Source organism: Lagopus leucura, unplaced genomic scaffold (genome assembly GCF_019238085.1).
Source record: "Lagopus leucura isolate 7727_CA_CO unplaced genomic scaffold, USGS_WTPT01 Super-Scaffold_100021, whole genome shotgun sequence".
NCBI lineage: Eukaryota > Metazoa > Chordata > Aves > Galliformes > Phasianidae > Lagopus > Lagopus leucura.
In genome coordinates this window covers 7,652,207-7,676,343 of record NW_024962274.1, presented here as the reverse complement: position 1 = coordinate 7,676,343, position 24,137 = coordinate 7,652,207, and the positions used below count along the sequence as shown (strand labels likewise).

Below are 24,137 nucleotides of genomic sequence, written 5' to 3'. Positions count from 1 at the left end.
AAACAGAATTACCACCAGATCAATCCTCACCACCTCCTCGCCCTCATTTAAGCATTAGCATCTAAGAAAGTAGTGTCTCAGGATAGAGATTGCAGTTCTCTTGAGCTGTTGCTGGTCATCAGAAAGGGTGAGCTGTTTTTTCTTTGTTGTTATCTTTCATTGCTCTGCAGTGCTTGTATCCTAGTAGAAGGCACTGCTATCGCCTTCCTTCGCTCCCAGGTGTGAACTAATTGGTTTGTAGCTGCTAGCTTGTGCTTAGTGCTGCTGCAGAGTTTAATTCTCAAGCACAGAATACGCTGTTGAGATCTTTTTAAACTGGTATCCTTAAAAGTGGATTTCTAGGCCTCATTTTATGCACTGAAAAAACTGGCTTTTTGGTGGTGTGAGAGGTGATTGGTAGGAGGGAGCATTTACGAGAGAGGTTCTAAACAGGAGAGACTAACTGCAGCTGGGTAGCACTGTAAGCCTTGGATTGCTCTTCAGCTTATTGTTTGGAGGTTTTTGGCTTGGAGGTTTGTTTGTATCTTGGCTTTTTTTTGTTGTTGTTGTTCTGAAATCCTCAGCAGCATGCAGGGCTTATTTTTGAGGTGATAGAAGTGAGAAACATCACTCAGCAACTTTGTGCTGCAGGACAAGATCTGGGAGTGTAGGAGCTCAGCTTTCATGGCCCCTGCTTGAACTCTGAGGCAACACTTTCCTATCTGATGCAATCAGATAACTTTTGTGCTGTGCAAGTAAAGCGGTATTTTTCCCCTTTCAGCCTACTGCACTTCTCCCTGGTCATGCTTGCACTAAGTTACACAATCATTCTTGTCTGTAAATAAAAATGAGTATATGTAACATGTGAGAATTTGAATGTAGTTCTTTGATGTGAACACAGGACTGCTTTCCCATGCCTAGTCATCCATCTCCTATGTAAATAATTCTGATTGCCAAAATGTCACTGTTGGATTTTATAAGCCATTTGTGAGCAGAGGGAGAACGCATCCTTACTGCAGAATGCTTTCCCATCGTATTTATCTGGTACTACACTTAAAGGGAATGTTCAAAAATATGTTTTTAGGAATTAAAATAACAGGCAAATCATAAAAATGAGATTGAAATGTACTAGACCCTTTTTTGAAGTGACAGTATGTTGTATGTGAAACTGCAGGGAAGATGGTGCTGCAACCTGAGGCTTTCCTTCCTTTGACTTAGTGAATGGCTGGTGAATCTGAATGGATCCTGGTGTGACTGTCCGAGCAGGTTGGGTTAGCTGAGTCGAAGGGCTGGGTGCAGTTTTTGATCACGGTTCTTGAGTAAAATGTCCTTGAGTGATGCTGAGGCACAACCGTGCTTTCAGACTTGGACTTCAGAGTTGAAATAATGGATTAGCAGATATTAGGAAGCTGTATCCGTGGCAAATCCAGGCCTTCTAATAATGTGATTCCAACTGTAGTGAGAGAATCCTCAACATTCTAACTTTCACTCATGTGAAATGGCACCGCTTAACTGCAGAATGGCTTTGATGCAGTGTAGGCCACTGACCCGGGAGGACCCTCCTGCCTATTTCCATAGACCAGCAGCAGAGCAGCACATCTGCTCACTTTGATGTTGCCCAGTTCTCTCTCACCAGTGGATACCACAAACTGTTGACCAGATGACTCCAAATGTACACCTTCGTTTGAGTATCAGCATCCAATCTGACTGCTAAGGTATCTTTTTAATAAATTGGTGTCATGCTGGCAGCAAGATTCCTCCTGATACCTTTTCTTTTCTTCTAGAAATCCACCCTCTCCAGGAACAGTTTGCAGCTTAATGTTTCCTGTACCATTCATATACATTTTTTTTTAACCATAAAAATGCTGTTGATTTTGTGCTTGATTTTGTTTCTTATTAGGAAACTAGGCTGTTTTTTGGATCCCCTTCTTGGACATTCCCTCCTGAAATGAACTGTCAAAAAGACTGACATATTCTGCATAGATAAGGTCTGACTACAGCATGGAGAGATTTTAGTGACGTTCTGTTTTCCATCTACATTCATATCTAAACTAAGAGATACAGAAATCAAAGTGACTTCCTTCAAGTTGCAGAGGGAGCAGATCATTCCAGATAGAATCCCAAGAGGATCCTTTGGTTCCCAGCCCTCTTCTGTAACCTCCAGACCACACTGTCTCCCTAATGTGCAGTGCAATGTTTTTGGCCTGAACATTAAATTGCAGTTTTGGCAATGTAGTAGAAGTTCCCTGGGCTCTCATTTGTGCTATAACTTTAACTTTCCAGATGACTTTCTCATTGTGGTTTCTACAGTCTTCCCTGTTGACTGTGCACATCATGGTGAGCACAGTGTATTTAGAGAGAGGTTCTGGGGCTGCAGTTGCCCATTCTCATGTTAGCTACTCAACACAGTAAAATCTGTTTCTTTGTTACAAAATGAGAGTCACAAAACATCACGTGAACTATTTTGTTTATCATGGCTTTGTCAGTCATCTAGCATAGGTAAATTTATAGTGGACTGCTGCTCCTTTTCCTCCTCCCCCAAGCATTTTGGGGTTATATGCAGCTGTGATGAACAGCAAAGCCATATTGCTCAGAGAGCCTCTCTGGGCTCTCACCTTCTGCGCCCCTCCACTGTCAGAAGAGCACTAATTACCTGTGGTCAGTTCCTGAATGCAGGGCTAATAGGCGGGCTGGCTGGCCATGGCTCACTGCTACAGAAGCCTGCACCATGCTTGGAAAATGGGAAGGAAGTGTATTTAACCTGCTTGCCATTAAAAGACTAATTTCTTTGCAGTCCTATTAAAGTACAGAAAATGTTGACAGGAAACCAACTTAAACTGTGAATATACCTTTACTGTTTACAGGCAGTATTATATCCTTGGTTGTGTCTAATAAGAATTGTCAGGGTTGTGGGTAATGATCTTTGCAACTTGCAATTTAGAAATAATAGAGATCTACTTTTAGATATTGTCTCCTAGAATAAGTTAGCATGTATTCTCAGAATAAAGGATATAAACTAACACTGTACAAAAAAATCTCAGCTAGTCAGTCATAAGACTTCCTCGAATACCTCCAAGTTTATCTGGATGAAAGCATGACACTGAGGCCAGATTGCATTGGAGAAAACTTGTAACCTTGCAGACTTCTTATAAAATTTCTTATAGAAGTTATTTGTGTAAATAGAAATGTCCTCCTGTCCAAGGTTCTATTACAAAAATCCTTCCCAGTAAAGTTATTGTAGTCTTTCTTCTGCTGAGCCTAAAAATCATCTTAGTGTTCCCCAGTATAGTCACCTAAAGGCTAGTTCAGATTTTTATGAAGAACAGGGAGGAAAATTAGCTTCAGGCTGAATGGGAATAACTTCTGTCAGATGAAGACAAGTCCTTTTCCTTGACATGGCACAACTCTGTGCTCTTAGTTTGGCATCTCTTCAGTTTCCCTTTTCTTGTTCTTTCCCTTCACATCATCTGTCTAATGGATATTGTAAGGAAAGAAGTGATGGAATTGAAAACAAAACAAAATTGCTTAAAAAAAAATAATGATCTTATATTAAAAACAAAGCAGCAACAACTAAAAAAATCAACCCCTCAGCTCCTGCTCTCAAACCAGCTGATTTTTATGGCTAGAGGCTCCTAATGGGTGAACTTGGAACCAGAATTAATCCTTTCATGCAAAGATGAGAAGTTCCCACACTGAGTGCTAAATGTCATTACTGCATCTCTGATGTCACACCACAAACATCCAAAGTTGTTCATCTGTACTGTGAGCACATTCCTTTATTGACGTTTTTATTTTTTTTCCACCCATTAGGTCAGGTTTGGCAGTGAGGCAGAACACAGCTTAAGAGCTTGTTTGACGCCTGTGGCTTCATGTTTGCCAGCTGTTTGTTGTTTTACCTGTCTTGTGCATAGATTGCCTGGGATTTCGGGGGTCTCCTAACCAAATATTATTAAATACCTAAAAGTGGAAAATGTTTAGAGAATTTTGTCTTGTATGGGTCAGCCCTTCCACATATTCCCAATCGCGAACACACCTTTTTGATTTATCTTCCTTAAACTTGAGCTCCCTTAATCCACAGTATGCATTGTTATAATGTGACTGGGCAGTGTGTTACAAATAATTACAAAAATCAGATCTGAAACTAAAACCCTTGGTAGCTCCCTTGCACAGTTCCTTACTTGGGGTATGAGAATATGAACAATTAGTGTACTGCAGCCATTTGGTTGTCCTTGCTGGTTTTCAGCTTGTCCTCACGTACCTTTACATAACGTTGTCATTTTTTAAATCCTGTTTATCAAGCTCAACTTTTTAAAAAGAACAAGGCATTTTAATGCAAACATCATCATATCTTGAACATCAACATCTATTCTCCTTGAAACTACCAGTGCATACAGCAAAGAGACAGAAGCTGTACCATTTAGTCCATAGTAAATATAATAAGAGCTTTTCTATTAGTCATCTCCTAGAGCTGGAAGATGTTACCTCTGTTTTGCTCATTCTTATCCATTCAAATAAGCTAACTCTATAATTTCTGTAAGACAGAAACAGAATCCACATTTATTGTCTCCTAAAGAGCTTGACAGAGAAATAATGGACTAGAGATGTTTCTGTCCCTTCAGTTCCAGCCCTTCCCTATAACCACACTAAAAGATAAATACAATAATAACAAGATTCCAGTTTTCAGGGCTGAGCAGGGTAAACCATGGCATAGAAGTGGGCTCAGTCAAGCTGGAGTAGATTATTGTGGAGATAGACGAGAAGCCTTGTAGTATCCCTGGCAATCCTTTGTGTACAAACAAATAGCTACGATCTTCAGAGAATACATGCATTTGTCCTCTGTTTCAGTTCAGGCCCATCTCCAGACTGAGATCCCAAGTGGAGCATTATCATAACTTGAATCGCTGTTTCCTGGAGGCTGCATGTCTCGCACACTGTCCTGCTGTGGCCAGGAACGCACGAGGCTTGCGTCACCATTGAGAACATGTGGTTATATAAGTGGTATCCTAAGGAGAGGCAACAACGTGTCCCTCTCAGGGAAGATGTCTGAAAACCTGGCTGTGACCTAAAAAAGACACTGAGAGGCTGAGGAGTTGTTTATGGTGTGTCTTCACTGAGTTAGAAATCTGAATACTGGTGGATTTTTACAAGAGAACAAAGATTACAGGAACACAGCAAAGGCCTTGTGTGCCCCCTCTAGCAGCAGCTGGGACTAACAATTCTCTAGAAAACAAGCAAAAAAAAAAAAATATATATATATATATCCAGCTTTTGAGTCAAAGCAAGACTTGATCTCTGGGTCTGTAAGTTCTAACAAAATCAATAGAACAAAAGCTTTGACAGAGAAGTCAATATAAGTTATAGGCATTCAGGGTAAAATATTGCAGCAGATAACAACTTGGTGATGAAAGTAGTTTGAGGAAGAGAGAAAAAAATGTGTGCACAACTTATCAAATCCTTCTACTGAATTTGAGTCTTTCTCTAAGTTTTGAAACATGGGGAAAAAATGTGGGCTGTTCTTGTATGCCTGAGTTTCAGTTTGGATTTTCTCAGGCTCAATTTCAGAGAAAGCAATTATTCCATAGCTAAGGAAACATGGATGCATCAAGCTTTTAATAACTATGTTGTGATGTGGTGCAGCACAGAGACTTTTAAATTGACAACTCACATTATATTGTGGGTGGTGGTATTAGGAATCTCTCATCACAGTGTTGATGTTGCTACCTTGGTGAGCCAGGAAGGCATGCATCATTCTGTATTGGTTAAGGTTTTCTCTTCCCTGTGTGTTTTCAATTAGAACTGAATTGTGGGGATAAAAAGGGCCAGGTTTATCTGAACAGGGAGGCTGTTACCCATTTTTATCTGTGTAAAGGAAAATTTTAAAGTTAATTTTGAGGGTCCCCCAATTTCTTCAGCTTCCTTATCCTCCTTCTGACTGGAGACATCACTTGTACCAAAAATCACAAAACCATGACACCTATGGTCTTTCTCAGTGAAACTCCAGTCATTGATACAGTCATCCTTGCTTTTAACAACAATAGTGGGTTATTTTGCTTGCAAGCAATCCTAGGGTAGTAATTTAAGGAGTCTTGCCTCTTAATCCTTCTTGCATGTCTGTGACTCCATCTCTGCAGCTCACTCCGCCATTTACTTTTTTCAGGTCTCAAAGGCATCTTCTTAGTGCCCACTGATAATATGAGGCCTATGAAACAAGAGGAATATTCAAAGCTTTTTTCAGCTGAAGTTTTCTACAGGTTTAGCTACAGCTGAGCATTTTATTGGTCACACCAGTCCTAGTTAGATAAATGCTAGAGTTCCAGTGCGTAGTTTGCTTGCTTTGTATTAAAAGATCCATTTTCAATGTCTCAAAACATCTCTCTTGCTTTTTCTTTCTTGTTGTTTGAAACTCCTTTTTGGCACAGTGCTTACATACTTGTTTTGACCACACAGCAGCGCAGCTGAAAAAATTGTCATGAAGTTCAATAAAGGGAAAGTGATAGCCAAGGCTGAGTCATTGCGTGTATGAGAGCTGGGAGGAGGAACTGTTGGACTGTACTGACATAGATTCAGAAAATGCTGAGGAAGAATCTATCCCAGAGGATGCTGGCAAACTATCAAGAAACAGAACAAGAAACAAAATAAACCATGGCTCCACAAAGGGATGGAAACCACCCCCCACAAAGTCAGCCAAAGAACTTTCCATCACAACATCCACATTAGACTAATTCTCCCTAGTTTTCTCAAGATGAGGCAGCCACAGCTTTGATACTTGTAGCAGTTTCTTTAAAATATTGATTCAGCAGATATTTAATGCTGGACCATTTGCATGAGCTGAAACATAGGTGCTGCTCAGCAGGTGCATGCAGTGGCTGTGATGAAATGTCTTGTGTACTAGGGTGGTGTGCCTGGGAAGGGAAAGGGATCTGGTGGTAACAGTGGTCAAGCAAGCGGCTACCTGTGTAGCAAGAGTCTGATTACACAGCATCCAACTGGTGTAATAGCAGGTCACGGATTCAAAGGACCGTTGGGAATAGCCAGGTCCAGTCAGGAGACCAGACACACATCCATGGTGACGAGGCAGGTCTGAGGTCACAAGTGTGGAAGTCGAGCAAAGGTTCAGCACGGTACAAAAGCCAGGTACAGTGTGCCTATTGCATGGCTCAGAGGAGGACCAAATGCATCTCTCAGTCCAGTGGGTGAAGGGTATGTGGGCAGGCAGTGCAGTTGAGACTTCACAGCATCGCTTCTCACACCTCTGCTGTTTTTATGGAAGGATGATCTAAGGTTATGTAGGGTTGTGGTATTGGAGCGAACTTGGACATAAAGAAATGAACCCTTAAAGAGGGAAGATGTTGTAGCAGAGGATTATAGAGGAGTGCTCAGGGTAGTTAGAACCTGCTGGCCCACTCACTCCAGGCCCTGAGAGCAGAGGAGAGGGATGTGGTGAATCCAAGCAGGGCTGTGTCAGGAGAGCTGCAGGAGTTGAAAGGACCACTTCTGTGCACCCTTTCAGTTCTATTGCACAGTGGCAGCACTGTGATTATCTGTGGATCTGTGTTTCTGAGAAAACAAGGCACAAGACCATGTGAACTGTTTCACTGCTTAGTTTGTTTGCAATTGCAGGAAGAAATCTCAACCAGCACTGCCTGTAGCAACCACTCGCTCTGCTCCAGAGGTAGTGCACCTAGAAGAGGTTAATCAGAGCAGACTCTTCCTTCCTACTGTTCTTTTAAAATCCTATCACATCTCTTTTCTTAAGAATGAGAGGTTAATAAACATCTTTACTTGCATTTCATTTTTAGAGGCAGAGTTAACTATGCCTGTGCTACTTGTCAAACATCTGTGGACTACATAATCAACAGAAGAAGATGCTCTGCAGACTAGAGAAATCTGTGACAATTCCCACAGCTGTGCAAATTCTCAAAATATGGTGGCCTTTTTACTTTGTGCTGTCCTTGTAAACATGCAAGCTATAGGCACCTCTTCATATCTACCCACACAGACGTAGCAGTAATCACTCCTAATTAGCTCCTTGTCTCAAATGATAGGACCATCTTCCTGTCTTCAAAGGAAGATGCAATACACCCTCTAGTAGATGGCTATAACATGGTTATATTGAGCAAGCAAATTCCTTTCTTGTCAATTTTTGTGCAAACTTTCCAATGCTCAAATGAACAAACAAAACTCCTCAGACTCTGTTTTTCATACTGTGTGGCTGACAGTCAGGTTCATTAAATCATTGATAGCTCTCATTTTTACGCCCTTTTCAAAACTGTGTATGCTATAATGTATCTGCTAGACTACTCTTGGATACGTCAGTAGGTAATTGATAAAACTGAGCTCCACTCTCTAATATCCTGGACAACATAGATTAACAATCAGCGGAGATATCAGGATTTAGGACTTGACATAACTAAGGGGAAACTTCCTCTCTGATAATTATGCACTTTTGGATCGATGTCTGTGAGCTGTGTAGAAGACATTGGCCTCAACTACCAGTGAATTTAACTCTGGTTTCTTGTTTACTTATGTTCAGTTGGGGTTATATTCTGTCTTCTAATGGATATGTTTTTGATTCAAACAAATAAGGAGCAATGTCTTAGCAAAGAACATCAATTTTTGTATTCATGCTTCAGGGTGTCTTTAACAAAGTTTTGAAAAAGTTCTCCTTATTGGGTATTCTGTGTCCTTTGATTATTATTTTCTCCCCTTCCCTGTTAATTTTTCCCTCAAGGACATTGCATTCAGTTATACATGGCAGTAAGTGCTCATTAGCAGCTCCACTAGACTCGTTTCTTGACTTGCGCCAAGACAAGCTAGTGCATTTTCAGGACAGGGGTCAGAACATCCTCTCCCCTGTGTGCTCCAGAATGAGTTGTTCCAAGAAATGATTCTCTTAAGGTCATACTTTCTGACAGAAGACAAGTTTAGAAGCGAATGATGGAAATCCTACATTATAACTTTATTAGATTTTTGTTGTTCCTCTTATCCCCCTGCCCATTTTGCTTACTAGTGTTCCTTGTAGAGATCACTGGCATGTCACTCCTTGAGGATATTGTAGTTTTCTGATAACTGAAATCTTTAGATTTCTTTGTATGGTCCTGGTTGCACAAATTTCTGATAAGGAACGCTTCAAAGATTCAGGGAATCTCGTCTTTGCAATCTCCATAATTATTTTGGCTTCCAGTGAAGAGTTTCACAAAGAATAACCCCAGTAAAGTGAACAGAGATGTTCTTCAGAGAGAAAGAGAGAAGTTTCTCGATAATTAAACTGCATGTTTAAGATGGACTCCTTTGGCATCTGAAATTGAACAATATGGTAAGAACTTCAAAATATTTTGATTTGGCCAGTTCCATATGGGTATATCAACTATAAAGGAAGGTCTCTGAGGTCTGTCAGGAAAGGAAAGCATCCAGAATACTGGAAGAAAGCAAGCATGAAAATCTACTTCAAGAACAAGATGAAGGCAAATAGAAAGAATTGTCAATTCAGTTTTGACTTCCACGTTAGAAGATGCAGGTCCTACCACTTGAAAGAAACTTTGTAAATTGCTTGATGCTGTATGTGGCAATTCTCAGAACTGTGAAGGACTCATTAGTACTTCATATCCTGCATTCCAGTGGCATGCTGAGAGCTGAAAATTTGTGAGATGCTTTCCCAGATACAGGCCAGTGGATATTATCTATATTTAACTCTACTACTGTAAATCTCATTGTTTAGTACATCTAGATGATGAAACATGATTTAATTGCTGAACAAAACCTGAAAATGCCATTTCTGCAGTAAAGTCCAGTTAAGTCAATAACATCTGTTCTTGGTATTTGAATTTTGCTTTCCTCTTGCTTTGGAGGCTTAAACTCTCCCTATCCCATCAAGACTGGTGGGCAACTATTTTGAATTCTAGGGAATGCAATCCATGTGTTTCCTGCAAGGTGAAGAGGGTAGTCAGTTCCAGTTTCCAAAAGCTCCACTGAATTAGTCTTAAAGAGACCTCTAAGTCACCACTGATTTGAAAATGCTTATACCCATTATAACAAACCTACTCCTGGAAGATCTCAAGTTGTCTGGCTTGCTTAGGCTAAGCATCTGTTGCTTTGCACTCACGTAATCCCATTGTTACTGGCTCCAACTCTGAGTAGAAGCATCCAAATTAAAGAAAAAGAAGAGGTAGAGCTGGATTCCTTGGCATGTGGCAAGTTGTTGAAGGAGAAGGGTATGACTGAATAGCAGTGGATGATGGCCCTGGGGAGTAGCAGTTCAGTGGAAGAGCTGGTGAAGTTGCTTATAATGATGTGTTGAGCTGTGCACTCTCACCTGCACACTGGCTGGCAGATCTGAGCACACAGATCATCATGTTGTTCTGTACTTGTTGCTGAGACAAAGTTTTTTGTTGGCACAAGCTCTTTGCCATTATGTCTATATCTAGATCAGTGGTTAGCTAGATTTTTGAGCTGCCTCAACACGACCTTCTCTGCAAACTTTATTTTGCAAAGTTATAATTGTCCAGACTGCAAGCTTCAAGCATTAACTTTTCAAGCTTTGTCTTGTCTTGCTTCTATTGTGAGTGACTGCAGTATCCTTCACTAGGTAAGGATAGGTACAATCCTTGGGTTTCCATAACTGCACATCACAAGTGTAGGCCCATTTCTGAGTAATGGAAATACCAAATGTTCTCCAGCTGGGCATAAGATCTCTCTATAGAACTTAAGCATTTAATGGTAAAGAGAATAGGTCTGAGCATCCCTTTCTGGGCAGGGGAACAGTGGGGCTCAACTGGGGTTGGGACCTCCTGGCCTTGGAAGCCTGACCATCTGCACCCTCATTCCCCCTGCCCCCCAACTCCTCTGCAGGCAATGAACTCTCTGGGTGAGTTGTGTCAGACTGAAAACCCTGGAAAGTCAGGATAGTGGAAGCAGGAGCTAATGGGACTTGCATGTTTTTATCTCCATGTCAAGCCTTTTATCTTCAGTTTCCTGATGATTTGATTTCCCATCTGTGCAGTGCAGAGCTGCAGGCAGGCTGGCAGGAGCCTGGGCATGGTTCCAGTACAAGATAGGTTTCCACGGTATTTGGCTTTTTACAATTGCTAAATGCTTTGATTTTGATGAATTGGCATTTTCCTATGGAAAAACATGCCTTTGGAGACTTTCCAGTCAGAATGTAACCAAGTTTCAGCATATTGCAAAATTCCTCCAGATGAGGATTTATTGTGTAGCTATATTTTTAGTAATTTTACCCTTTGCTGTTTTCTTTGTATCTTAACAAATAGAAACAAATGCAAATATCATTATTATATATGTTGTAATGAGGTTGTCTATTTTTGCCTACGGAAAAAGGATATAGGTATAGACCCTTAAATACAATACCTGGAAAGTAGGTAAAATTCTTCAGGAGCCCTATGTAATGAAATAGTGAATTTTCAAACCCAGTTTTGCAGCAGAGCAATATGAGACGTCATGGAACATTAGATTGAATAATTCAGTATTTGCTTAGTAATTTCCTTCTAAAGCAGACTTAGCACATCTTAATGGAATTCATAACTTTGAGCAGACGTTTGTGAACGTGTGTTTATATTCAGTGTTGGTTGATTCTTACTTCATGGACCAAAACACAGCCAGGGCTGCTGGGAGAATCTAATGGTAAATCAGTGCGTGTGAGCAACGCTCAGAGTGGCAGATGCAGCCCTCCTCTGTGCCTCTATGAACACAGTAAATGTGAACCAACCATCATTTTGGGCTTGTAACCACAGGATGGCAGATAGGCACTCACCAGGGAAACTCGCATCTTCTGCAAGAAACTCATTCCCTTAAAATGAGTTATGTGAAGTAGCTAGTGCGGGCCCTTTCTCTTTATTGTGTTACAGTTTTTGAAAACCCCTCCTCCTACCACATTTGTACAGAGTCTAGAATTCAAACCACAGCTCATCATTCTGTGTTAAGGTGAGGTAGTAAATGAAGGGCCACTCAGATGAGTTGCATCAACATAAATACAGAATGCATCTTCACCTTCTCAAGCAGCTAAGTTGCCATATGAACACCATATGGGGCTGCAAGTCTGCTGAGTGTGTTTTCCAGAAGTATGAGACCGCCTCATACCCTCTCCAACCAGCAGCCTCTGGAAAAAGGAAAAGAAATGCTTTGTAATATTTAAGGTTCTGAGTATGATATCTTTTATGCTGTTGGTTTTTTGTTTGCTTGTTTTAACCACATGTATGTGCAGTGTAGCAAGCAACTTCTCTAAATGTTTCCATTGTGTGTAGCTGTGATGTGTTTGTGATCACCTGCTTCTCAGGGCCAGCACTGAGCTGCATTCACCCCACATAAGCAATCAGCCAAACTGCTTTCCTGCAAGAACTTTAAGTAAATCTATGATTTGATTTTATCCAATGTAATTGAAATTTTGGCTTATATTTTGAGTGCAGCTGGTTTTATGTAAAGCTTCAATGGATGTGTTGAACCTGGGTCAGCTGAGCTGCTTTCAGATGATTTAATGCTGACATCTGCTGTTATCAGGATCACAACTTGTGATCAGCTGCCAGTGCTTCCATATATTTCAGAAAAATTATATTTCTCAGAGGGGAAAGTTAAGTTTATGTTTGCATAGTAGATAACTGAATAGGGAGGATTTTGTTTTCTTTTGTATGTATATCTATTTGTTAAACACAATCTTTAGAAAGAGTCTTAGTTTCTGAAGCTAATGAAGCAGTTTATTAATAATAGAAATTGTTCAAAAACAAACAAACAAACAAACAAAACAACAGACTTTGTCAACAAGCTCCTGCTTCTAGCACTATCCTAGGCCAAGCCATTCTGAATTTGGTCCAAAATCAGCTGTTTTTTTTTTTTCTTCAGATCAGAATGGGCAAAGAATGATCTTTAAATACCAGCTGGATCTTCCCAGCTGTTTGTGACTGCTTCAATCCTATACTTAAATTACAGATGATCAAAACCATTGATGATTAGTATTCCATATGAGTGTTCAAAGTCCCAGTGCTGCCATGTGTGAAATGAGCTGGTGTACAGAGCAGCTGAAAAATAATCCCAGCCTTAACTCTCTGCTCTGTCCCTATGGGATGAAAAAAATCTAAGGAGAAGGTGAACATCCTTATACTGTATTTTGCCTTGTTTTAATAATAGATTTTCATTTATAAAGTCAGCTACCATTAAGAATATTGACCTGTAATACAACAAAAGCTATCTGGGAACTCAAATGGTTCTGAAAGTGGAATGCAAATGCTGCTTACGGCCGTGGTTCATCCTCATCTTTAATGTTATATCATGCTAGCAAAACATTTATAGTGTGAGAGATGTGTGAGTCCAAGTATTACACTAGTAGTTTAAACTAAAGACATGCCAGAATTTTCTGTGGTGTCCTCTGATGTGTATATATAGTGGAGTGAACAACAAAGATGAAATGTGAGTGTTGCAAATCAAGCTCTTGCTCAACCCACCATCAGTATTCAGGAGAAAGCTTACACAGCTGCTTCTCAGCAACTGCTAATGATAAAGTACCCTCTTACCTTCTTGCACATAATGGCAGTATTCTTACCTAGGTGACCCCCAGGACTTGACTGTCAACATCCAGGTGAAAGTTCTGCATCTTTATTTTTCCTAGGTATGGATTTTACTACTCTCTTTGACTTCAAATTTTGAGATTTTTAACAATGTTTGCTTACTTGAGGTGCAGTGTATTGGAGGCCATCACCTTTGGCTCGGACCCCTTCTGTTGTGAGGATGCTGTGAGTTGGCTGGAGGATAGGGTGGCTCTCAACATGGAGCTGGGATGCAGCCAACTGGGAAACTAGGAGTGCTTCTGGATGCCCAGCCTAGAAAAACCTGGTATATACTCTTCTACTTTTGTTCAGCAATGACTGAACCATGACTGTTTGCTCCAGGGAAAAGAGGGTCTATAGTCAGTTCATAGAACCACAGAATTGTTTGAGTTGAATGGGACTTCAAGCTCATCTAGTCCAACTGTCCTGCAATGAACAGGGACATCTACAGCTTGATCAGGGTGCTCAGAGCCCCATGCAGACAGATCTTGTTCTTAATTCTGTTTGTTTGTTTGTTTAAATAAAAGTAAATACATTCCACGATTTTTAAAGCTCAAGCCTTGCAGGAAATTTGTTCTGTTTTGGGCTGGATTCGGCTGGGGAGGAGTCCTTTTTAAGCAGAGGAAAAATTTCTGCAGAGATGGAAAGCCATAGGGAGATGACAGATTTAAAAGTCATCTAAATCTTCCATACCCTTGTAAAACTTGTCATTTTATTGTTTCTCATTTGAAAAAGAATTGTAACAAGAAGTTCTCAGGTTATACCAAGTCCAAGCAAGTACATAACTTGCAAAGTAAGATGTTCATGTGAGAACCAGAGTCACTTTCAACTGCAGTGCAGAACTCAATCCAAATCCTTTTTAAGCTTTTAAAGAATTATTGTCACTTCCACAGATTCCATTCTGTTTGCTGTTCAATCTTGTGTAACATGCAAGTAAATTAATTCATCACAAGTCTGTAATGTTTTCTGTTTATGTGCCTATATTTAGCCTGCTTTATTTGTCAAGGGTGATTGTGATTCATTCAGCTGCTGGCAAGTAGGCAGAGCCCTATGTACTTTTTGCAGTGTGCCAGAGCACTGAAACACAGAAAACCAAATGATCGGGCTGAAATTGTTCAGTTACTGGCATTTTCACAATGAAGACCACTTCTTATCCATTGTGTAGTTCTTCATTGCTTCAAGGATAAGGATCTTGTCCAAACAAGATTTTGCGTCATCTGATCTATGTAATAACAATCTGAAGGCAGTCTTGAAATCTGATTTTAGACTAATTATGACTGTTTTTACCTCTTTTTTTTTTCCTTCCTTATCCCGTTAGTAGAAAAACCTGGTTTCTTTGGAAAATCCCATCTACAAAATCTCAAGGAAAAAAAAAAAAACCACAACAAAAACCCACCACAAAACAATCACAGTTGTTGTCACCCTCAGTTAAATAGAAAAAAAATGGAAAAAAAATCAAAAAGAGAAATGATTAAAGACTGAAATGTCATTGTGAGCTGAGGCTGAAGTTCTTTCTGTCTTTTTGCCTCATGGCCAGTTGCCGTTGGGTTGTCAATCCTGGAATGGGGCCTGGGGTGGGATGGGACCCGGAGTGCACCCACACAAACAGGGGCTCTGCACTGTAAGGGAGGAACAGCTCTGGACTTAGGAGTGCACGTGGGGCTATAGGTACTAAATATATTTCTGATTATGTGAAACATTTCATTGACTATAGAAACTTTTTCCTGTTTCAGCAATGAGGAAGAAAATGGAGGAACTGGGGGGGAACCTCTTTAAGGAGCAAGAAGTGGTGGTGATCAAATACCTGCTGTTGGATGTAAGAGTAACACAGCAAGTGTGCAACCTATAACTCAGGTGTATTATCTCATGCCTCCACTTGCTGCTTAACCATGTGTCTTTTTCAATTCTTTTTTTTTTTTTCTTTCCTAAATAAATTGGTTGCTGTCATCTTCTAAAAGTTTCCTACTGTCTGAGCTGCTGCTATACTTCACTATCATACTTGGATAATCTTTTTCATGTTTCCTGTACCTTTATTTTGTCTCTTCTAATTCTGTCCTTCAGTTCTACTCTGTCACTTGAGGACTTGCTGCCTTACCTCTTCCAAACTCTTTCAGGACTGTCCACACTTTCATAGTACTTTCTTTCTTCCTCTTATGGGGGGAGGGGGTGAGGGGGGGAAAGAAAGTTTAATTGCAACATCAGTTCCCCTCAAGTCACTAAACTGCAGGAATTGTGTGTTCTGGTTATATACAGTTGGACTGATCTAGTATTTTTCAGTGACTCTGAATCCACTTGACTGAAGGCTACTTTCACTGGAGACAAAATTCTTTTTTTGAGCTGTAGCTAGAACAAGCTGTTTGATCCAATGATGGGAAACAGTTAATTCTGATCTTTCTTGACCTCTGTAGTTTTGGTTGAATGTTGAGTCATGAGCACACTGAGCATGTATTTTTCCCGTCAGCAATCAGATCAGTTACAGTTAATTAAATATATAGTGTTGTTTTAGACAAGCCTAGATGTTGGCATGAGAGCTTAAACAGTTCATAGTAAAATTGCTTATCTGCATGAATAAAACACTTCTCTGTCACTGTTCCTACATAATGGGCAACTAGGATAAGCATCTCACTTTAACTATTGGTTCCTGGCTCTGGCTAATGGCCATGTGCCTCCTCCATCTAACTGCTGTAGGAACAGACAGCTCATCTCTTCTGTGGCAGCCAAATGTGGAACACTCAGTATGGAGGAGCAGTGAAATTCTACCCTTTCTTTCTTTTTGTTTTGTTTTGTTTAAGCAATGACAACTTTAAAAGTATGCAGCACAGTTAGATGTGCACATCAAGAATAGGGTGTGGTCCACCTGTCATACAGTTCATGCTGGGGCTTTGCTTAGCAGGACTTTATTTATTAGCGGCTTTCTTATTTCATTTTCTTCCTACGCTTGAAGCTGGAGTGTTCTGCTGACTCACTGGGGATTTGAAACGTGGTGCAAGTTGTACACAGATGAGGAAAAAAATCAGCCTTGTTTGAATAGTCATTCTTGATAGGATTGGGCAAGCTTCTTCAGTTCACAAAAGTTACTGTATAACTTTGCTTAATACCCATTAGGTGAAACTGGAGAACAACTTTTCTTTAGAAGCACTTTTGGAGAGAGATCCAGTAGTGTTTGGATTATTTTCTGCCATCAAAATGCACACTAGAAACTCTCTTACGTACAAATGGTAGGATTGAAGTGAAGTATTTGACTGAAACTTGAACCTTTGTCTTATGAATCCTCAAATCTGTGTCATTGAATTTTTTGTGCTTGCTAATACCAGTAAGTGTTGGTAGAAGAGAAGTTGAAAATGGATTTCAGCTGGCCTATGGCTTGCTAGAGGAGCACAACTTCCTCTAGCAACAATAACTTCCAACAATATGAGAGAGAAATCTCACTTTTTGTTGTTGTTGGTGGTGGTATGCAAGTATTGGGAGAGCAATGCCTCAAGAATTATATAAAGGACACAGAGAAGAGTTTTTTGTTTGTTTTTTTTTCTCCCTGTCAGGTATAAGGATTTCCTTTTCAGAAGGAAAACAAAGAAACAATGATCATGCAGTATTAAGTCTAGCCTTAAATGAAGAATTTTTGTGTCACCAAGCAGACTGCCTGAGAGCCTAACAGTTTGCAGGAACTTGCAACAACAAAGCCTCCTTTTGCTGACAGACCTTTGATAAGATACATGGAAACAGTTTGAAAGATGTTACAGAGCATATGATGAACAGAACTTAACAGTGGTTACAGGGATCTGGTGGCACACCACTGAGGTATCCATGCACACCTTGATTTCTCTAACAATTCAAACCCAGCCTTATCAATTTTTTCTTGGGGACTTCACTAGCCAAGACTTCTTGAGCGCCTAATAAGAAACATTAGGCAGCCTTCACAATGCTGTTGGGAACTTCTCAGCCTCCTGTGAGAATACAGAGGTACATAGCTTTACGAGCTGAGCCGAGTTGCGCTTCTTCCTTAGAGAGGCCTTTCCTTAAAGAAAGAAATGACATGCCTAACTGCACTGAGGGTCTGCTTTCCATTTTCCTCTTTTCTTTGAGATGCGTTCAGAACTTCTAAGGCTCTGTTTGTTGTTTTCTCTGATGGAAATTACTCAGCAGAGAACAATGCTGAGGAAACATAACTGTTACCTGGAGTAGATGTGGTTTTGACTGAAGCTGTTTGCCATTTGTAAATGTTTCCCTGTTATTGACTGTGATCCTGAACCTGTTTGAGGTGAGATTACAGTGCTACCAGTATTCCAGTTAACATAAGCTGTTTCGTTTTCTGAACCACTTCAGCTCAGTGACTTGTAGCGTGGTGTTTAGGGTCCACATATACTTTATCAGGTTGAAAAAAAAGTTAAGCCAAGATAGTGTTTTGGCTAATCTTTGATGTGTTGACTTTCATATAACTTCATAAAGATAGCAGTTTAGCAACCTGGTGTGAGAGGATTCCAGTTATCATTTTTGAAAAGTTACTTCTAATTAAATTTAGACAGATCTAGGAGACTCAGCATCTCATCCATCTCTCTTGCTAACGTTTTGCACTGTTATACTCCTCTTCCACTTTGGTGCAAAAGTGTTCCTTGTGGTGATAACCATCTACAAACGTAACCCTCTCATGACAATGGCAAAGTTGCATCGATCTTCTTTGCAGCACTTTGCCCTGCATGGGCACTGTGTTTCTGCTACATTGCACGTCACAAGTGTCTCCTCTTTGCTTTGGACAGAAGGCAGCTGCTTTTCTCCAAGTGAAAGCCTTCCTTCAGAAGCCGCTGAGTTCAGCTGAAGCCTGATTCAGAAAATTCTTGGAAATTTCTTCCTCGTCAGAGTGTGCTCTGCTTTGCTCTTTGACACAGTAATATTTAAAGTGTTTTCAATGTGAACACACTGCAGTATATCCTTCACATGTTTGGCAACATCAAGAATGGGGAATGCACGTCTGCAGCCATGGGAGCTCTCACAGGAGCTTTCCATGAATTTAAGCCCCAGATGATGTGAAATTGGCCTTTGGATCTCCGGAAGTTGCATGAATGATAAATGTCTTTTCAGGCTGTTTAGGATCACGTTAACTGGATGTCTTTTTTTTTTTTTTTTTTTTTTTTTTTTTTTTTTTTGGTTGTTGCTTAATAGATATAAAAACCTTGCTTCAAATTTTCTGCGGAGTTGAACAGATTGGTATTTACATGGAAATGAAAAAGAACTTTTAAAAATCTTCTACCCTGCCTATAATATCAGTAGCAGCACATGTGTGAAGAGCTATTGTGTCACTGCCTCTGTGACATTCCACTTTCATTTTGGTGGACTTGGAGAAAATATTTATGGGGGAGAGGTATCTTAATGGGGGACTCCAATGAACTGTATGCACAGACCTCTGGCTCGTTCTGTACTGCATCAGCTGGTACTGGGGCTTGGTACTAGGTTTAGGGACTGAAACTGGGGTTGCAGAGGCAAGTGCAGCAGGAAATCTTTCCCAGCATTACAATTAATGCACTGATTTTTTACAACTTCTCAGTTGATACTTCTTTCTTGTTTGCTTTCATCTTCCAGCCAAGTTCAGTTATAATGATTATAACTCGCCTATTTAAATCCCCTTTGCTATTTAATTAGTTATTATATTTTCCTCATATTTATTCTTCAAGGCTAATGCTGCGATTTCTTCAGCAGCTGTTATGTCTCATTGCAGGCTGGCCTTTTCTTAGTGAGGAGTATGAGTGTGATATATATTTTTGTACATGCTTTTTATGATCACAGTCTCTTGCAAACGGCTTTAAGTTCTATAGGGATTAAAGACAATACATAAATCTCTGATTATGGTTATTATGACTATTCTAGCAAGAGCTGGCTGAGGAACAACGATCTGACTTGCTACAGCCTTTAAGGTTTTGAAATTCCCTGTTGGAAGAAGATCAAACTTTCCGCTGTCTGTGAAGCAGAGCTGTTGAGACATCCATTTTCATATTCTCAAGGTCAAGCATTTCTTAAGATTTTTCTCTATAGCATCAGTTAAGACCTCAGAAACCTACCCTAACTAAATGTAAGTTGTCTTCACTGAGCCTTGCGATTCTAATAATGTTCTATTGAATGAAATAGATTTAATAAAATGTGTTTTGATGGTTGCCAATGTTCATTTCCAGAGTTTCCCCATGGTGGAGAAAATGACATCTTATATGCTCATGCTGTGCTCTGATAAATGTGAACTTACTGTATTTACTTTTAGTGCTTTTGAAACAGATTTAATATTTTTTGAAACAGCTCTTAAACTGAGATGGGATTAGTAAATAATTAATAAGAATTTGCATTTTGGCTGCATTCTTTAAGAGAGTTCAGTATTGGACCAATTTGAACATCCTTCACCCTTGGTTTTGTGTCTTTCTTCAGTCATTCATGTGGCACTTACCTTGGATATCTTCAGCAACCAGAGAAAGCAGCTCTTTAAAATGTATGGAGACAGCCACCAGATCATGGCAATATGCAAAAAGCGTGGTGTTGTAACAGAATTATGAAGTGGCCTCTGGGACAGTGGTGAGTTGGGAATCAGTCTCTTGAAAACTGATTTTCCCTTTGTGTCCTCTGCAAAACCAGCTGATCTCTCCTGCACCGTCCTCACCAAGATGCAGCAAGCGGTGCTTGATTTGCTGTGAGGAAATGGGGCCAGTGTGCCCAGGCGGATGCAAACTGTGGTCTGCGTTGTGTCAGCGTGGTCCTGGGGCATTGTATGCAAAGACGTGTGAATCTCAGTCTTCCTCGCTGCTAGTGCTCCCAAATGCACAGTGCAAACCCACATGTGAAGTGTGGTAAAAAATACCAACAATAGAACTGTAAACATTAGTGAGCACTGCTTGGTTTGTAGGAGTTAGGGATTGACTCCCCTGTGTTAATTGACACCCCCTGGGTTAATCACTCATTTACTGGAATGAATGATCACCATTCAGTGCAGCATGTGCTGTGAAAAGAGTAACAAAAAAGACAAATATCTAAAACCTATTGTTATGCTAAGGTAGATAAGCATGCAAATAAACCATCACAGATTGAAAAGCAGTCTGCTACCAGGATGTGTTTTTTAGGTGTTCTGTTTTTGTTTTTTGTTTTTTGTTTTTTTTTATAGTTCTCACTGAGCTAGGAGAAGGAATAAAAATAAAATCAGATCTTGAAACCAAATTTCAGCTTTCAGAAGAATGTGATTAGAGTATTTGTTTATCCTCCCACCTCCAATGTGCCACTTCTCTAGGGGATTCAGCTATTGCAATCATAAGAATGATTTTAATTTGTGGGAAATGCATCTTCGTTTTGCCATGCTTATAACTTGCTGGAGGGAGATGAGGGCCCTTGCTATCAAGTACTTTAATGGGAAACTTCAGTTGATAGATTATTGGGAGAAGCACTTCGGTGTGATCTGTAGGAAATTAAAAACACCTCCACTGTCAACAATGGTGTCATAGCCCTGAGGTAAATACTTATTGCTGTGTTCTTATCTATGATTGGAATCCTTGGAGTTGCTCATGCAAATGGAATGAGTGGAATTGTCAGCCTCTACCAGCTGTGATAAAGTGGTACATCTGGGGAAGGTACCTCTACCAATCACCTTACGTTTCTTAATTCTTCGTTGCTTCCATTAAAGAGCCCTAAACCAAAACCTTTAAATCAAAATAGCATTTGTTAGGAAAAGTCTAATGGGAAGGAAAAAAAAAACTGAGATGACATGTTATCCTTCTATTTTACTGTAATTGTGTAGAACTAGTGCAAGTAAGAAATGCAGTGGGTTCTTTACAACTTTTTCACCACAAAATGTATTCATCAAGAACATTTTTGGTGGAAAGATGATCAAAACTAAGGAATGTAAAAAAGTGAAGGGGAAGAATATAAAGAAAAACAAAGAGCTAGAATTAGTTTGCCTCAGGATTCTAGTTCACTAAATTTTAGTCTGTGACATTTTTCTTTGGCATGCAAATGAATATAACAAAATGCCTGTTTTAAAGTATCACAGAGGGGAGAAAAACATTCCTTGTCAGTGACAAATTGCCTCTGTACAAGTACTTTGGATCCTGCCGGGGAATTGCCCAGGCTCTTCTCAGTGCGGGCCTTTCTGTCTATTCATTTGCTGTAGGGTCAGCCATACACCTGTACTGGAAGACAGTTCCAGAGGCTGGTCTACAGCTTTGGCAGATACTCGTTTTCTGGAATCTGCCCTAATCCTATAGGGCAGAAGCCAGCCTGTACACTTCTTCAGCAGAAGTTCAGTTTCACAAAGCACCGACATTAGTATGAACTGCCTGAATGAGTGTGTGCAGTGTCCCTCATCTTAGTTGAAGAGGTGTTGGTTGCTTCAATCAAATATAGCCTTGGAATAGCCCAAATTCTGGTTGGATGGGCTCTGGGTAGCCTGATCCTAGTGATTGGCAACCCTGCCCACAGCAGGGGGTTGGGACACGATGATCTTTAAAGTCCCTTCCAGCCCAAGACATTCTATCAATTTATGTGTGGGGCAGCGTGGTCAAACTCACAACAGAATGCTCATTTTGAATCCCAGCATCTCATAGGCATAGTTCATTTGCTTTCTGCTATTTACAGCAGTGATTTTACTTCAAATGCAGCTGAAAAACTGCAAAAAGCTTTCTGTTCTCTTCCACGTAGAAGTCAAGAAAAATTCTTCTCAGTATCAATGCTTTCTGCATTGAACTGATAGAGACTGAAAGAAAAAGCTTTCAGTGCAGACACTGCCTTCATAGATTCACAGCAGGAATTTGTACAGTGTTTTACTTCTGCTTGACCCAAGTCTATGCTACTCATTTCTGGTTGAAATCAATACTATTATATTAGCAAATACTGTTCTGTGGTGTGCTTGTGAGGGTGTGTGAGCACAGGGCTCAATACCAGAGAAATGTGTACAGACATTTCCATGGTATTAAAAATGTTACATTTCATCTTAAGATTTAAGTGCACGGAGCATAGGTCTAAGCTCTGCTAGGGTATCTGGTTAACGTATGCATCTGCATTTAGATTGTACAGACGAGGAATACTGGCCTAAGTAGGACCTGTTCTTTGTCACTTGTTTTAAAGAAATGCAGAGCTTTACTCTGGCAATGACACCTGATTCTTTTTCTTACACCTTGCTTGGGTTAATTATTTTGAGACTCTTGAATTTAATGTGCTCTGTCAAACCTTAACCAGGGCAGCATCAGAGACCACACGCTCAACAAAGCAAAGATGGCTTTCTTACACTCTCTGCTTTCTCATATCATCTGTGCTCAACTGAACATCATAATTTTGATGGTAGCAGGAACATCGGTTTGAAATCTAATTCCTTTCAGTTCTTTGGTCTTTTTCAGATGCGTTTAATGGGTGGTAGGGATTCTCTGATTTAATCTTCCTGTTCTTGAGTGGCGTTCTGCAATGTGAGTTCTTAGGAAGGAAATGGATTTTCAGACGTTACTAAGTGACACCTAAGAGTCTCTCTCTTGGTGAAGAACAAAGGTGCCCTGGGAATCCAGTCTGACTGGGAGAACGGAAATTTTCCAAATGTGTTAGACTTCCTTTTGTGAGCTGGGGTCTGGTGAAGTTAGCACACAAATCTGCAAGCCTTCCACCTAAAATCCAAACGATCTCAGTACTGTATAGGTAACTGCCTTCGCCCATTCTTGATGTATTATGGTACATAACATGGGGTGCCCAGCCCACACCTCACACAAGCTTGGGGCTTGGTGCAGGAATTATGGTGTGAGTTGCTGCATAGGTGGAATGTTAAGTGCCTGGATGCTAGTTTAGCATGGTTTAGAGGTGACTGTGTGGAGATGGAGGAGGAGCCTCCTGAAGTGTAAAAGGCTGCTGAAAAAGAAAGGGAAGAAATTGTGAACAGAGTGAGGGAGGCACGGTGGGCTTAAATTGTATTGGGATAGCAGTTTGGGTTGTTAGGAAATCTTTCCAGTGGGCAGCCTAGCAAAGCTCTGGAATAGACTAGAGACAGTTCTATCAGGGAAGATTTTTATGCAACAGTGGTTTAGAAATAACTCATTCAGCTTTTGAGTAAAAGGATGGAAGGTTGGGACTCAGCAGCCTCAAGAGGTAGTGCTTTTGCCTTTGTTTTTCCCAACCGAAAATTCCTTCTGGAAACTCAGTGAGATACAAGAGATTCCATTTTCCTGCACCAAAGCATGTGATCAATGCAATGCACATATCATACAGGATGGGGAAGTCATCTCCTGCTAAATGCAGAAGTCAGGAGATACTTTCTGAAGTGTTTCCACCTTACTGCATCCCATCCAAATCTGACTTGTGCCATCTGTGGTAAACAGGCTATTGGCAGCTCTCTGTTAAATGGCCTTCAAGGCTAATTCAGGCCCTGTTTTAGATTATTCTAGTCTTGCTGCCTTCGTGTCTGTAGATTGGCTGCTACTGTGCATGTAAAAGCATTATACTTTTCCCTGCTCAAGAGCAAGCTTGTGCATTCTCTCTAAAAGTTCATGAATTCTGTTCTTTCCTGTTGATGTTGGCAAGTATCTATCAGAAAGCGCACTCTGTGTTTTCATTGTGGCCATCTGTCCTGGTATTAGCAAAAATGATTGCATAATGCAAACAACAGAATCC

At 40.3% G+C, this 24,137-nt stretch overlaps 1 long non-coding RNA gene across 3 annotated transcripts; it reads left to right on the top strand.

Annotated features, from left to right (window-relative positions):
• The first annotated feature begins 71 nt into the window (after positions 1–71).
• On the top strand, positions 72–20,586 carry LOC122183969. Of its 3 annotated transcripts, none has more exons than XR_006180460.1 (5): positions 72–127; positions 13,530–13,591; positions 15,263–15,383; positions 19,389–19,590; positions 19,935–20,586. It is a non-coding gene; the product is annotated as an uncharacterized LOC122183969 (long non-coding RNA). The 3 variants fall into 3 exon arrangements; XR_006180461.1 differs by lacking the exon at positions 13,530–13,591 and adding an exon at positions 13,664–13,815 and having other exon boundaries at positions 85–127; positions 15,263–15,345; XR_006180459.1 differs by lacking the exon at positions 13,530–13,591 and adding an exon at positions 13,664–13,815 and having other exon boundaries at positions 85–127.
• Positions 20,587–24,137: the final 3,551 nt, after the last annotated feature.